This window comes from Schistocerca piceifrons, chromosome X (genome assembly GCF_021461385.2).
Source record: "Schistocerca piceifrons isolate TAMUIC-IGC-003096 chromosome X, iqSchPice1.1, whole genome shotgun sequence".
NCBI classification, from domain to species: domain Eukaryota; kingdom Metazoa; phylum Arthropoda; class Insecta; order Orthoptera; family Acrididae; genus Schistocerca; species Schistocerca piceifrons.
In genome coordinates, this window is record NC_060149.1 from 780,818,128 (window position 1) to 780,833,377 (window position 15,250).

Sequence of the window (15,250 nt, forward strand, 5' to 3'; positions counted from 1 at the left end):
GGTGCGGTCGCAAAACACAAACACTAAACTTATTACAGTGAACAGAGACGTCAGTGAATGAACGGACAGATTATAACTTTGCGAAAATAAAGAAAATAAACTTTTCACTCGAGGGAAGACCTGAACCAGGGACCTCTCGTTCCGCAGCTGCTCACGCTAAACACGGGACCACGGCGCTCCTGAGCTCATGCTATCCTTGATGTTGCCTATCTTGCGCATGTACTACTCAGTTTGTATATTTTGCTTATTTTTTCATAGTTCCACACAACTTCTTCCTGTTTTCTCGATTGATCTGTGTTCAGTTTTTCAAGGCCTATCCACTGTGCCAACTTATAACTAAATCTGAGGGAGGTGCGATGGGGAGGTTTCCTTGTTAGCATCCGTCACGCTAACGCTCTGAAAAACTTCACCCCACTTTTCCTCGAAAAAAGCGCTATCTGTTGGCCGGTTTTTTTGCTTTCGTTTTTGTTTCAATAAAATCACATAATTTCAGGCATGTGTGTCAAGTTTTACCTCTGTAACTACCTTACTCCTTGAAATGTTAACGAACTTTTGGGTCACCCTGTCAATTACGGATGTTCGATTCATATTCTAACATGAGTATTACATATCTCTTCCTTTAATTTTTTTCAACATTGAAAATTTTCGCAGACGATAAAAATTTTGAAAAAGTAATGAACCAAGAACTCCTTTGCCAACTCCTTTGATCAGAATCTTGTTCATCATCCTGAACTTCGACGCTGTTACTGTAAGAAATAATATGGTTACATATTCTGTGGGGTCCTACCCACTCGTCTCGTATAGGGTGCCTAAACAATGCTGCGTTCTCGGAATGCTATACAACAATTCAAGCAAATCACATTAATAGTTTTTATTACAGATAAGAAGATTGACAATACTTAACTTTGAATTTACAACGGTATCGCAAGCGATGGGCGACATGAAAACAATCAAAGTCCTTTGCTGTATACAGGGTCCATGCAAGCAATTGATAGGGATCACACGTCACTGCTATCTTAGTACTCTCCTATTGTTGTTGTTGTTGTCTTCAGTCCTGAGACTGGTTTGATGCAGCTCTCCATGCTACTCTACCCTGTGCAAGCTTCTTCATCTCCCAGTACTTACTGCAACCTACATCCTTCTGAATCTGCTTAGTGTATTCATCTCTTGGTCTCCCTCTACGATTTTTACCCTCCACGTTGTCCTCCAATGCTAAATTTGTGATCCCTTGATGCCTCAGAACATGTCCTACCAACCGGTCCCTTCTTCTTGTCAAGTTGTGCCACAAACTCCTCTTCTCCCTAATTCTATTCAATACCTCCTCATTAGTTATGTGATCTACCCATCTAATCTTCAGCATTCTTCTGTAGCACCACATTTCGAAAGCTTCGATTCTCTTCTTGTCCAAACTATTTATCGTCCATGTTTCACTTCCATACATGGCTACACTCCATACAAATTCTTTCAGAAACGACTTCCTGACACTTAAATCTATACTCGATGTTAACAAATTTCTCTTCTTCAGAAACGCTTTCCGTGCCATTGCCAGTCTACATTTTATATCCTCTCTACTTCGACCATCATCAGTTATTTTGCTCCCCAAATAGCAAAACTCCTTTACTACTTTAAGTGTCTCATTTCCTAATCTAATTCCCTTAGCATCACCCGACTTAATTCGACTACATTCCATATCCTCGTTTTGCTTTTTTGATGTTCATCTTATATCCTCCTTTCAAGACACTGCCCATTCCATTTAACTGCTCTTCCAAGTCCTTTGCTGCCTCTGACAGAATTACAATGTCATCGGCGAACCTCAACGTTTTTATTACTTCCCCATGGACTTTAATACCTACTCCGAATTTTTCTTTTGTTTCATTTACTGCTTGCTAAATATACAGATTGAATAACATTGGGGAGAGGCTACAACCCCGTCTCACTCCCTTCCCAACCGCTGCTTCCCTTTCATGCCCCTCGACCCTTATAACTGCCATCTAGTTTCTGTACTAATTGTAAATAGCCTTTCGCTCCCTGTATTTTACCCCAGCCACCTTTAGAATTTGAAAGAGAGTATTCCAGTCAACACTGTCAAAAGCTTTCTCTAAGTCCACAAATGCTAGAAATGTAGGTTTGCCTTACCTTAATCTATTCTCTAAGATAAGTCGTAGGGTCACTATTGCCTCACGTGTTCCAACATTTCTGCGGAATCCAAACTGATCTTCGCTGAGGTCGGCTTCTACCAGTATTTCCATTCGTCTGTAAAGAATTCGCGTTAGTATTTTGCAGCCGTGACTTATTAAACTGATAGTTCGATAATTTTCACATATGTCAACCCCTGCTTTCTTTGGGATTGGAATTATTATATTCTTTTTGAAGTCTGAGGGTATGTCGCTTGTCTCATACATCTTGCTCACCAGATGGTAGAGTTTTGTCAGGACTGGCTCTCCCAAGGCCGTCAGTAGTTCCAATGGAATGTTGTCTACTCCCGGGGCCTTGTTTCGACTCAGGTCTTTCAGTGCTCTGTCAAACTCTTCACGCAGTATCATATTTCCCATTTCATCTTCATCTACATCCTCTTCCATTTCCATAATATTGTCCTCAAGTACATCGCCCTTGTATAGACCCTCTATATACTCCTTCCACCTTTCTGCTTTCCCTTGTTTGCTTAGAACTGGGTTTCCATCTGAGCTCTTGATATTCATACAAGTGGCTCTCTTTTCTCCAAAGGTCTCTTTAATTTTCCTGTAGGCAGTATCTGTCTTACCCTAGTGAGATAAGCCTCTACATCCTTACATTTGTCCTCTAGCCATCCCTGCTGAGCCATTTTGCACTTCCTGCCGATCTCATTTTTGAGACGTTTGTATTCCCTTTTACCTGCTTCATTTACTGCGTTTTTATATTTTCTCCTTTCATCAATTAAATTCAATATTTCTTCTGTTACCCAAGGATTTCTACTAGCCCTCGCCTTTTTACTTACTTGATCCTCTGCTGCCTTCACTACTTCATCCCTCAAAGTTACCCATTCTTCTTCTACTGTATTTCTTTCCCCCATTCCTGTCAATTGTTCCATTATGCTCTCCCTGAAACTCTGTACAACCTCTGGTTCTTTCAGTTTATCCAGGTCCCATCTCCTTAAATTCCTACCTTTTTGCAGTTTCTTCAGTTTTAATCTACAGTTCATAACCAATAGATTGTGGTCAGAGTCCACGTCTGCCCCTGGAAATGTCTTACAATTTAAAACCTGGTTCCTAAACCTCTGTCTTACCATTATATAATCTATCCGATACCTTCTAGTATCTCCAGGATTCTTCCATGTATACAACCTTCTTTTATGATTCTTGAACCAAGTGTTGGCTATGATTAAGTTATGCTCTGTGCAAAATTCTACCAGACGGCTTCCTCTTTCATTTCTCTCCCCCAATCCATATTCACCCACTATGTTTCCTTCTCTCCCTTTTCCTACTCTCGAATACCAGTCACCCATGACTATTAAATTTTCGTCTCCATTCACTGCCTGAATAATTTCTTTTATCTCATCATACATTTCATCAATTTCCTCATCATCTGCAGAGCTAGTTAGCATATAAACTTATACTATTGTAGTAGGCATGGGCTTCGTGTCTATCTTGGCCACAATAATGCGTTCATTATGCTGTTGGTAGTAGCTTACCCGCACTCCTATTTTTATTCATTATTAAACCTATTCCTGCATTACCCCTATTTGATTTTGTATTTATTACCCTGTATTCACCTGACCGAAAGTCTTGTTCTTCCTGCCACCGAACTTCACTAATTCCCACTATATCTAACTTCAACCTATCCATTTCCCTTTTTAAATTTTCTAACCTACCTGCCCGATTAAGGGACCTAACATTCCACGCTCCGATCCGTAGAACGCCAGTTTTCTTTCTCCTGATAACGACGTCCTCTTGAGTAGTCCCCGCCCGGAGATCCGAATGGGGGACTATCTTACCTCCGGAATATTTTACCCAAGAGGACGCCATCATCATTTAACCATACAGTAAAGCTGCATGCCCTCGGGAAAAATTACGGCTGTAGTTTCCCCTTGCTTTCAGCCGTTCGCAGTACAAGCACAGCAAGGCCATTTTGGTTAGTGTTGCAAGGCCAGATCAGTCAATCATCCAGACTGTTGCCCCTGCAACTACTGAAAATGCTGCTGCCCCTTTTAAGGAACCACACGTTTGTCTGGCCTCTCAACAGATACCCCTCCGTTGTGGTTGCACCTACGGTACGGCCATCTGTATCGCTGAGGCACGCAAGCCTCCCCACCAACGGCAAGGTCCATGGTTCATGGGGGTAGGGCACGTACTGTGCTAATACTGTCCAGCCGAGCCTGCCCGGAGCGGCGCTTATATTCACTTCGTCTAGGTGCCGCTCCTATCGTGGTGACATCCTGGTCAGCGCGCTGTTGGCTGACGTCGTCCGCCTTCTCTTGTCTTCCGTTCTTTGTCTTACCACCGGCGCTTATCGTTACGCCGGAGCATACTTTAACATACTGGTTCCCTTGTTATCAATAATTATTCTATCATTTTTCAGCACAAGGATGTCTGTGTCGTTTCTCTCACAAGCTTCAACAGTGAACACAAAATATACACTACTGGCCATTAAAATTGCTACACCAATAGGAAATGCAGATGATAAACTTGTATTCATTGGACAAATATATTATACTAGAACTGACATGTGATTACATTTTCACGCAATTTGGGTGCATAGATACTGAGAAATCAGTACCCAGAACAACCACCTCTGGCCGTGATAACGGCCTTGATACGCCTGGGCATTGAGTCAAACAGAGCTTGGATGGCGTGTACAGGTACAGCTGCCCATGCAATTTCAACACTATACCACAGTTCATCAAGAGTGGTGACTGGCGTATTGTGACGAGCCAGTTGGTCGGCTACCATTGACGAGACGTTTTCAATTGGTGAGAGATCTGGAGAATGTGCTGGCCAGGGCAGCAGTCGAACATTTTCTGTATCCAGAAAGGCCCGTACAGGACCTGCAACATGCGGCCGTGCATTATCCTGCTGAAAAGTTGGGTTTTACAGGGATAGAATGAAGGGTGTAGCCACGGGTCGTAACGCATCTAAAATGTAACGTCCACTGTTCAAAGTGCCGTCAATGTGAACAAGAGGTGACCGAGACATGTAACCAATGGCACCCCATACCATCACGTCGGGTGATACGCCAGTATGGCGATGACGAATATACACTCGCAATGTGCGTTCACCGCGATGTCGCCAAACACGGATGCGACCATCATGATGCTGTAAACAGAACCTTTTGCCATTCGTGCATCCAGGTTCGTCGTTGAGTACACCACCGTAGGCGCTCCTGTTTGTGATGCAGCGTCAAGGGTAAATGCAGCCATGGTCTCCGAACTGATAGTCCATGCTGCTGGAAACGTCGTCGAACTGTTCGTGCAGATGGTTGTTGTCTTGCAAACGTCCCCATCTGTTGACTCAGGGATCGAGACGTGGCTGCACGATCCGTTACAGCCATGCGGATAAGATGCTTGTCATCTCGACTGTTAGTGATACGAGGCCATTGGGATCCAGCACGGCGTTCCGTATTACCCTCCTGAACCCACCGAGTCCATATTCTACTAATAGTCATTGGATCTCGACCAACGCGAGTAGCAATGTCGCGACACGATAAACCGCAATCGCGGTAGGCTACAATTCGACATTTATCAAAGTCGGATACGTGATGGTACGCATTTTCCCTCCTTACACGAGGCATCACAACAACGTTTCACCAGGCAACGTCGGTCAACTGCTGTTTGTGTATGAGAAATCGGTTGGAAACTTTCCTCATGTCAGCACGTTGTAGGTATCGCCACCGCCGCCAACGTTGCGTGAATGCTCTGAAAAGGTAATAATTTGCATATCACAGCATCTTCTTCCTGTCGGTTAAATTTCGCGCCTGTAGCACTTCATCTTCGTGGTGTAGCAATTTTTATAGCCAGTAGTGTAATAAATCTGAATACCAGTGACTGATGTCATAGTCTGTGACAGAGGCATGTATTGATCCTTGTATACATTTCCCTAACCTCACCTGAATTGGGCAATAGGAACTCACAGATAACTGAGATATTTACAGTATCTTAACAGGTCGACTAAGGTCCCACACTCTTTTGATGAAAACTGGGAGGCACGCGGCAAGAAATACCTTGGGATCCTTAAAACCATCACGTCTGCCTATTATACCAATACATGCTTCATTTTTTAAAGCTTGAAACGTCCCCTTCGAAAAATTTATAAATGACTGTGCTTAAACTGACACTCAAAATTTTTAGCGCAGCGCAATCTGACTTTCAATAATCCCTACAAAAGAATGGCCCTGACTAACAATAACCTATACCTTTCATGAATCACTTACCTCACAAAAATCCTCGAACTACTGCAATACAGCGAGCGCCACTACTGCCAGCTAAATAAAAGATTCAAACTACTGAAGGCACTAACTACTGATAGGCATAGTTGGCAAATGAAAGATTTTGATAGAGAACAAACAATGTATTTACCTTCATAGTGTTCAAAAGTCATAATATATATAGCAGTTCATGACATCCAGTCTTACAAATTTACTGTCTCTGATGGACACACGTCCAGATCATCCGCTCTCAAAATTCTGCCATCTCTCTCCCCACATCCACCGCTGCTGGCGGCTCACCTCCAACTGCGCAACGCTACGCGCTGTTCACATCCAACTGTCCAACACTACAATAGCGAATATTACAACGCCGACCAGCCACAGACTGCACACAGCACAGCCAGTGATTTTCATACAGAGCGCTACGTGGCGTTACCAACATAAAAACCTAAACAGCCTACTTACAAGCTGAATCCACACAAACCCTTTATAGACTGTCATTTCTCATCGATAGCTCACACATTATTCATAATAATATATAGCACTAAACAGTCACAAAGTTGACGTTTTCCACTATGTTGAGCCAACTGAGAGACTGGTCCATCGACAGGTTTCATCAGTCTTCTCGAATCACTGCTGTGATCAGGTACTGGACAATGGACATTGCGGTCGTTCTCTCTGACTGGCTATAACCACAGATTTAAAGTAAAGAAATTAACTATTGATTATTATTATTGTTTATTTATTAACAGTACAGAGTGACCCACCACCTTGGTGACGATGGTCGGTTCTACAGCTTCTCTCAGTACAGTTATTTTTCTTGTCTTTTCCGTAACTACATTGTTAATTAAGAAAAAATATGATACATACAGTACATTTTGAGAAAGGAGAACAAATTTTACTAAATTATTAAGACGAAAACAATAGGCAAAAGGAAAGACCGAAATATTAAAAGAGGTCCCTTTACCTTGTTATTTCAAGTAGGAGAGCTTCAGTAAACACTTCCAGCCCGCTTCGTCTGAATTAGGATGTCCTGTTCTACTATAGTTATTACTGTATGTAAGTACGCCATGAGATTACCTCTAGGTGGTCTTTATATGAGGTATGACAGTACTATTTGTTCCTCCATTTGCCCACTTCATCAACGGAAGAGGGGCCTCAGAAGCGTGTTCTCGAGCATCGTCTCCTGGAAAGGCACTTATTCATGATATGCGTTCGTATTTGTGTTGTATGTACAATATTATAAAGTTCACATGTTTTATAGTTAGCATCTTACATAATTTATATAATACACAATTACATGTTTGAAAATGATGATCCAAAGAACTAAAGAATTACTTGCTTTACTTTCTACAAACGAGAAAATTTGTTGTTTTGTCTCTTATTACTAATTTATTTCTAAATTCCTTGTCTATTTTACTTGCAGTATTATTGCAGTCTGGTTGGCTCTGAGCACTATGGGACTCAACATCTTAGGTCATAAGTCCCCTAGAACTTAGAACTACTTAAACCTAACTAACCTAAGGACATCACACACACCCATGCCCGAGGCAGGATTCGAACCTGCGACCGTAGCAGTCCCGCGGTTCCGGACTGCAGCGCCAGAACCGCTAGACCACCGCGGACGGCTATTGCAGTCTGATACTATGCCGTATATGTATCTGTATCTCGTGACATTGGTTCAAATGGTTCTGAGCACTATGCGACTTAACTTCTGAGGTCGTCAGTCGCCTAGAACTTAGAACTAATTAAACCTAACTAACCTAAGGACATCACACACATCCATGCCCGAGGCAGGATTCGAACCTGCGACCGTAGCGGTCGCTCGGTTCCAGACTGTAGCGCCTAGAACCGTTTCGTGACATTGTCGTGTTCATATCATCATCTATGTCTGTATGTTCATCTGTTCCCATATCAATGTTTGAATCCCTGTTGTCTCACGTATCATGCTGTCGTGTGTGTCTGGTCGTGACCTTGTATATGGTCGTTGCTCCTTATATGTCTCGTGTAGTGCTCTTGATATTTCGTCAGTGATGCAGTGAAGCATGCTCTATTTATTTGGGTCTCTTAAAATTTGCCCTATGTCTTCAGTTTCTATAATCGGTCTTTCATGTGTGAGTGTGCCTCATTGTAGTGTTATGTATTCCTAGGACCCATGTCCTCCACATTCACGTGTGTCACTTTGGCTAAGGCCAAAGCGGTACAGGTATGTACGATAAAGACCATGGCCCGTCAGTAAGTGTACCACACCACGACTAGGGCAATGTGTCTGAGCCTCAACCATTCCCAGATGTTCAGGAAGAACGAGGAGACCCCACGGGTCTTGTCAAATGTTTACTAATCTTTTTGCCATCCCTCAAACTTCCAAAGATTTAATTGGCGTTTTTTTGTAGTTTTTTCCCTTGTTATCTCATGAACTTTTCCAGTTTTCTCCTTTTGAGCCAGTATGCTGTTGCTCTCTAAGGTTCAAATGGCTCTGAGCACTACGGGACTTAACTTCTGAGGTCATCAGTCCCCTAGAACTTAGAACTACTTAAACCTAACTAACCTAAGGACATCACACACATCCATGCCCGAAGCAGGATTCGAACCTGCGGCCGCAGTGGGTCGCACGGTTCCAGACTGTAGCGCCTAGAACCGCTCGGCCACCTCGGCCGGCGGTGCTGCTGCTCTCTGTCTAATGGTTATGTCAGTGGGGTACTTTTGCAAGTACAACGCATGAAGATACCGTGGACTTGCGGCCAGATACCTCTGACATTCTGAGCAATACACTTCTAAGTCCACGTCTCACAATGGTTTTGTGGGTCGTGACTAATAATCGATGTGCCCAGGCATTTTCTGTGAAGCACATAGGAAATGGGGCTGTCTGATATATTCGTGGTGTCTGCAATGGTAGTCTGTAGTCAGCTGTGATTAGCGTGGCAAGTTTGTGTATTAGTCTTGTCGCTTTTACAAGTGCAAGTCTGATGTGCTAGTTGAATGTCAATCCTTCCTAAGTATATTGTTGTTATTTTTCTCTCTATGCTAGTGTTGTTCAGTCTGATGCTAAGGTTTCTCTGCAGCGCCCCTTTGTTCAGTAAATATACTACCTTGTTTGCCACAATCGTGTGCTTGTTGTCGCTGCACATTCACCTATTTTTACTAGGAGTTGTGTAGCCTTGCTTTCGAGTTCCGCTCTTGAGTTTACAGTTATTGGTAGTAGCAAGTCGTCAGCATAGGCTGCTATACCCTTAACACTATCATCTTCGTCCAGATTGCAAAGCAGTGGTTCTATGCCAATATCCCAGGAAATTGGCCTGGACATTGAGCTACTTAGGCTTCCTTTAGTTAGTCTCTTGATAACCTTTTGTGTTCCTGCTTGCCATTGAGCCATCCTATCTTCGCAATAGTCGAGTGAGCTATTTTATAGGACTGTTGGTGTCTGTATCTCTCGTAGCCTTGCGAACAAGGCAGGCTACCATAATTGTCGAAGGTGCCAACTATGTCTATTGCTACTGCGTGTTTTTCTTGTGTCCTGTATTGTTTCCGGCGAGTGGTTAAGAGCATCGTCTATTGAGCTTTTGGGTGTAAACCAATACTGCTGTGGACTAAGGCCGAAGAGCCTCGTGTGTGACTGATCTGTAACTCACAAACATTAGAGCATGATATTCGGAGCCTGCACCGCCTCATCTAGCCATTGTGCCCAGCCGTTGGCTGCCCGCCACGAAAGAAGAAGTGGTTCTTGCTGTCAGAAGAGGCCTGGGTTTTAAAACTAGTTCACGAGATAGTCTATAGCGTTTCAACAGCAGATATTTTAGGAAAGAATAAGACGCTTTAGTTTTTGTAAAAATGTAAAACACAGCTCAAGATGAATATCTCACAGCAGTGGAAACTGTGGCGAACCAGATCAAACCAGTCAGACGATTTAAGGTCGAACAGAAGCCGAAACCCAAACGTTTCAAAACGCAGGCATTTACAGGGTGATTATACACTACTGGCCACTAAAATTGCTACACCAAGAAGAAATGCAGATGACAAACGGGTATTCATTGGACAAATATATTATACTAGAACTGACATGTGATTACATTTTCACGCAATTTGGGCGCATAGCTCCCGAGAAATCAGTACCCAGAACAACCACCTCTGGCCATAATAACGACCTTGATACCTCTAGGCATTGAGTCAAACAGAGCTTGGATGGCGTGTACAGGTACAGCTGCCCATGCAGCTTCAACACGATACCACGGTTCATCAAGAGTAGTGACTGGCGTACTGTGACGAGCCAGTTGCTCGGTCACCATTGTCCGGACGTTTTCAGTTGGTGAGAGATCTGGAGAATGTGCTGGCCAGAGCAGCAGTCGAACATTTTCTGTATCCAGAAAGGCCCGTGCAGGACCTGCAACATGCGGGCGTGCATTTTCCTGCTGAAATGTAGGGTTTCGCAGGGATCGCATGAAGGGTAGAGCCACGGGTCGTAACACATCTGAAATGTAACGTCCACCGTTCAAAGTGCCGTCAATGTGAACAAGAGGTGACCGAGACGTGTAACCAATGGCACCCCATACCATCACGCCGGGTAATACGCCAGTATGGCGATGACGAATACACGCTTCCAATGTGCGTTCACCGCGATGTCGCGAAACACGGATGCGACCATCATGATGCTGTAAACAGAACCTGGATTCACCCGGCAAATGACCTTTTGCCATTCGTGCACCCAGGTTCGTCGTTGAGTATACCATCACTGATGGTCCTGTCTGTGATGCAGCGTCAAGGGTAAATGTAGTCATGGTCTCCGAGCTGATAGTCCATGTTGCTGCAAACGTCGTCGAACTGTTCGTGCCGATGGTTGTTGTCTTCCAAACGTCCCCATCTGTTGACTCAGGGATCGAGACGTGGCTGCACGATCCGTTACAGCCAGGCGGATAAGATGCTTGTCATCTCTACTGCTAGTGATACGAGGCCGTTGGGATCCAGCACGGCGTTCCGTATTACCCTCCTGAACCACCGAGTCCATATTCTGCTAACAGTCATTGGATCTCGACCAATGTCGCGATACGATAAACCGCAATCGCGATAGGCTTCAATCTGACCTTTATAAAAGTCGGAAACATGATGGTACGTATTTCTTCTCCTTAGACGAGGCATCACAACAACGTTTCGCCAGGCAACGCCGTCAACTGTTGTTTGTGTATGAGAAATCGGTTGGAAACTTTCCTCATCTCAGCAAGTTGTAGGTGTCGCCACAGGCGCCAACCTTGTGTGAATGCTCGGAAAACTAATCGTTTGCATATCACAGCATCTTCTTCCTGTCAATTACATTTCGTGTCTGTAGCACGTCATCTTTGTGGTGTAGCAATTTTAATGGCCAATAGTGTAATTAAAGCTAAACTTTCAAAACGCTGTAGAATTAACACCACTGGTCAGACGACGTCATATTGCAACGGTATATTATCGGAGAAGGGGGAAAACGTATGACAGAAGAAAAAACAATAATGTGATAATTCATCAAAAGATGACGCTGTATGTGTCAGAATACGTAAATGAAAACACCTGTCATGCGCACGACCCGTTGAACTTAGCATAAACATGCCAGGTACACGGCTTTTCCTCCTTTAGCGTCTGCGATGTTCGCCGTGACTGTCTCTGCTTGTAAAGCTGTATTACAAGAATGATGACTGTGCACACGTCGCTCTGCCGTAGTTCCGGACACTGCAGGGTTTGAAAAAAGCCGTTGGTCCGATGGCTCCCGAGGGTCTGGGTTCTTATGGTACGTAACCTGGTAGAGGGAGAAAACGAACTGATTCGACGTCAGTGGAAGCAGTGGCCACAGCAGTGCAGGAGGAGGCGAATGGTGGTGTTCAAACGTGTGGTGCACGGAGAATTGCCCGAACATTGGACATACCCGTGAATACGGTGCGTAAAACCCTACGAAACATCCTTCTTTGCTATCCATTCGAAATTATCCATGTGCAAGAGTTGCTACCTGTTGACCTGCCAGAAAGGCAGGCTTTAGAATTTCTTGGCGCATAGAAGTGGACAATGATTGGCGGTGGAAGATTCTGTGGACAGACGAAGCCCACTTCCATCTGACAGGATATGTCAATACACAGAATTGTTGAATATGGGCAACGGAGAATCCACACGCAACTCAACTGTACTACTTCATCCTAAAAAGGTCACTATATGGTGCGGGTTTTCAGCATCATTTATCTTAGGGCCATATTTTTTCGAAGAGACAGGAAGGTCCTGTTACCTGTACCGTCACTGGTAAGCGATATGTCTTTTGCGCAACCACGTCGTTCCAGCTCTCCAACAGCGTGGATGTGTGGATGGGACCATTTTTATGCAAGATGGCTCACCTCCGCACATTGCAAATCCAGTTAAGCAGCTACTGAAGCGCCATTTCGGAAATGCTAGAATTATCAGCCACCATTTCACTACAGCCTGGTCGTCCCTATCACCTGATCTTAATGGCTCAAATGGCTCTGAGCACTATGGGACTCAACTTCTGAGGTCATTAGTCCCCTAGAACTTAGAACTAATTAAACCTAACTAACCTAAGGACATCACACACATCCATGCCCGAGGCAGGATTCGAACCTGCGACCGTAGCGGTCTCGCGGTTCCTGACTACAGCGCCTAGAACCGCACGGCCACTTCGGCCGGCACCTGATCTTAATCCGTGTGACTTCTTGCTGTGGGGATATCTGAAACATGTTGTATTCAGTGTTCGGATTGCAAACTTAGCTGCATTGAAGGCACGCATTGCGCAACACATTCTGAACATGACCCCGGAAACACTTCGATCAGTTGTGGAACATGCTGTTTCTCAATTTCAACTTATTGCAGAAAATGGTGGACAGCATTTCGAACATGTTTTGCACCAGTCACACGGAAATTAATAGTCTGATTTGATTTTAATTGATGATTTTTATGCGGTTTTTGGCCTCCGGACAATTAAAAAGCGATGTGAGTGATGCTTTTTATGCAGTTTTTGGCCTCAGGACAGTTAAAAACCGATTTTTCCCAACCGATGTGATATGACCTTGCCGTGGTGGATGGGCTTACGTAACTAACAGTACACCTGTACAGTGAGTACACTGAGTAGCATAGTTTGTTTAACGTCAAACGTACACCTTAGGCATTGTTGTATGATTCATTTGTCATTTGTAGTCGACCACTATTAAATTATGATGCTTACAGCGCCATCTATTGCTACATTTTATAACTATTTATTTTTCTTCTGTCATACGTTTTCCCCCTTCTCCGATAATATTCCGTTGCAATTTGACGTCATTCTGACCAGTGGTGTTATTCCTACAGCGGTTTGAAAGTTTAACTTTAATTATAATCACCCTGTATTTGCTACATAAAATGTATTACATACAAACGAGACAAACGACATAGTGACATGAAAACACAAAATACTTTGTTCAAACAAATTTCGGGCTTCCAGCCGTAACCGACAGCCAGTCAAAATATCATGTGGTGAACTGGACGATGACGTGTTGCGAGCCCGAAATTTATTTGAACACTGAATTCGCCGGGAAAATTTTAAAATTCACACAAAATGCTTTAACACACCGTGAGTGCATTGAGCACTGATACCGAAAGGTCAACATAAAACTATCTTCCCGAGAAACTTGGATGTCTCATTGACGGTCTGTATGAATGAAATGCATTTTAGAACTTTTTGGCATTCCATTCCGTCTGTCTGTATGACATTCCAGACCGTTCCTTTCCCTTTTCTAACGGTCTACGTGACTGAAATTTTGACCCGTTCCATTTTATACTGCTCTGTTTGAATGAAATTGCGACGTATTCTATTCCATTCCGTTTCTTAACGGATTGTATGAACGAAATTATGCCCCGATTCGTTCCGTTCCATTATCTTTTCTTGTGATCTGTGTGAATCAAATTCCGACCCGTTCCATTCCGTTAGGTTTTTTAACGGTCTGCGTGAATTAATTTCTTTAACATCAGAGGCAGGTGTTAAAGGAAGCAGGGAGTGATGTGTTGTCAGAAGAGAAGCGGTAACAGCACGAGTCACGAGTGCTCAATGATTTCGATTGTGGACTGGTTACTGCATGTCACCTAAGCAGCAGTTTCACCAGCGACATTTCAACCCTCCTAAAGCTGCCCAGATCGAGTGTTGGTTATGTGACTGTGAAGTGGCATCACAAGCAGTATGTCGTCCTGAACGGGGTGACTTCAACAGAAACAAGAGTAACTTCAGGTGTGCTCCAGAGCAGCGTAATAGGTCCTCTGCTTTTTACGATTTACATAAACGATCTGATTGATGGTATTGACAGCGGCCTGAGACTGATTGCCGATGATGCTGTAGTCTACAGGAAAGTAGTATCACACGAAAGTTGTGAACAAATGAATGAGGATTTGCAGAAAATGAATGCATGGTGTAATGTGTGGTGTCACCGCCAGACACCACACTTGCTAGGTGGTAGCCTTTAAATCGGCCGCGGTCCGTTAGTATACGTCGGACCCGCGTGTCGCCACTATCAGTGATTGCAGACCGAGCGCTGCCACACGGCAGGTCTAGAGAGACTTCCTAGCACTCGCCCCAGTTGTACAGCCGACTTTGCTAGCGATGGTTCACTGTCTACATACGCTCTCATTTGCAGAGATGACAGTTTAGCATAGCCTTCAGCTACGTAATTTGCTACGACCTAGCAAGGCGCCATTACCAGTTACTATTGATGCTGTAAAACATGTACCATCAAGAGCGATGCTCACCAATTATGGATTAAAGTTAAGTATTCCAGCAGCTACGTACGTTTTTTGTTAGTCTCATTTCTTTGACCTGTTCCAGACCTCACGCCAGCCTGCGTGAGCTAAAACGCGTGCCTTTCGG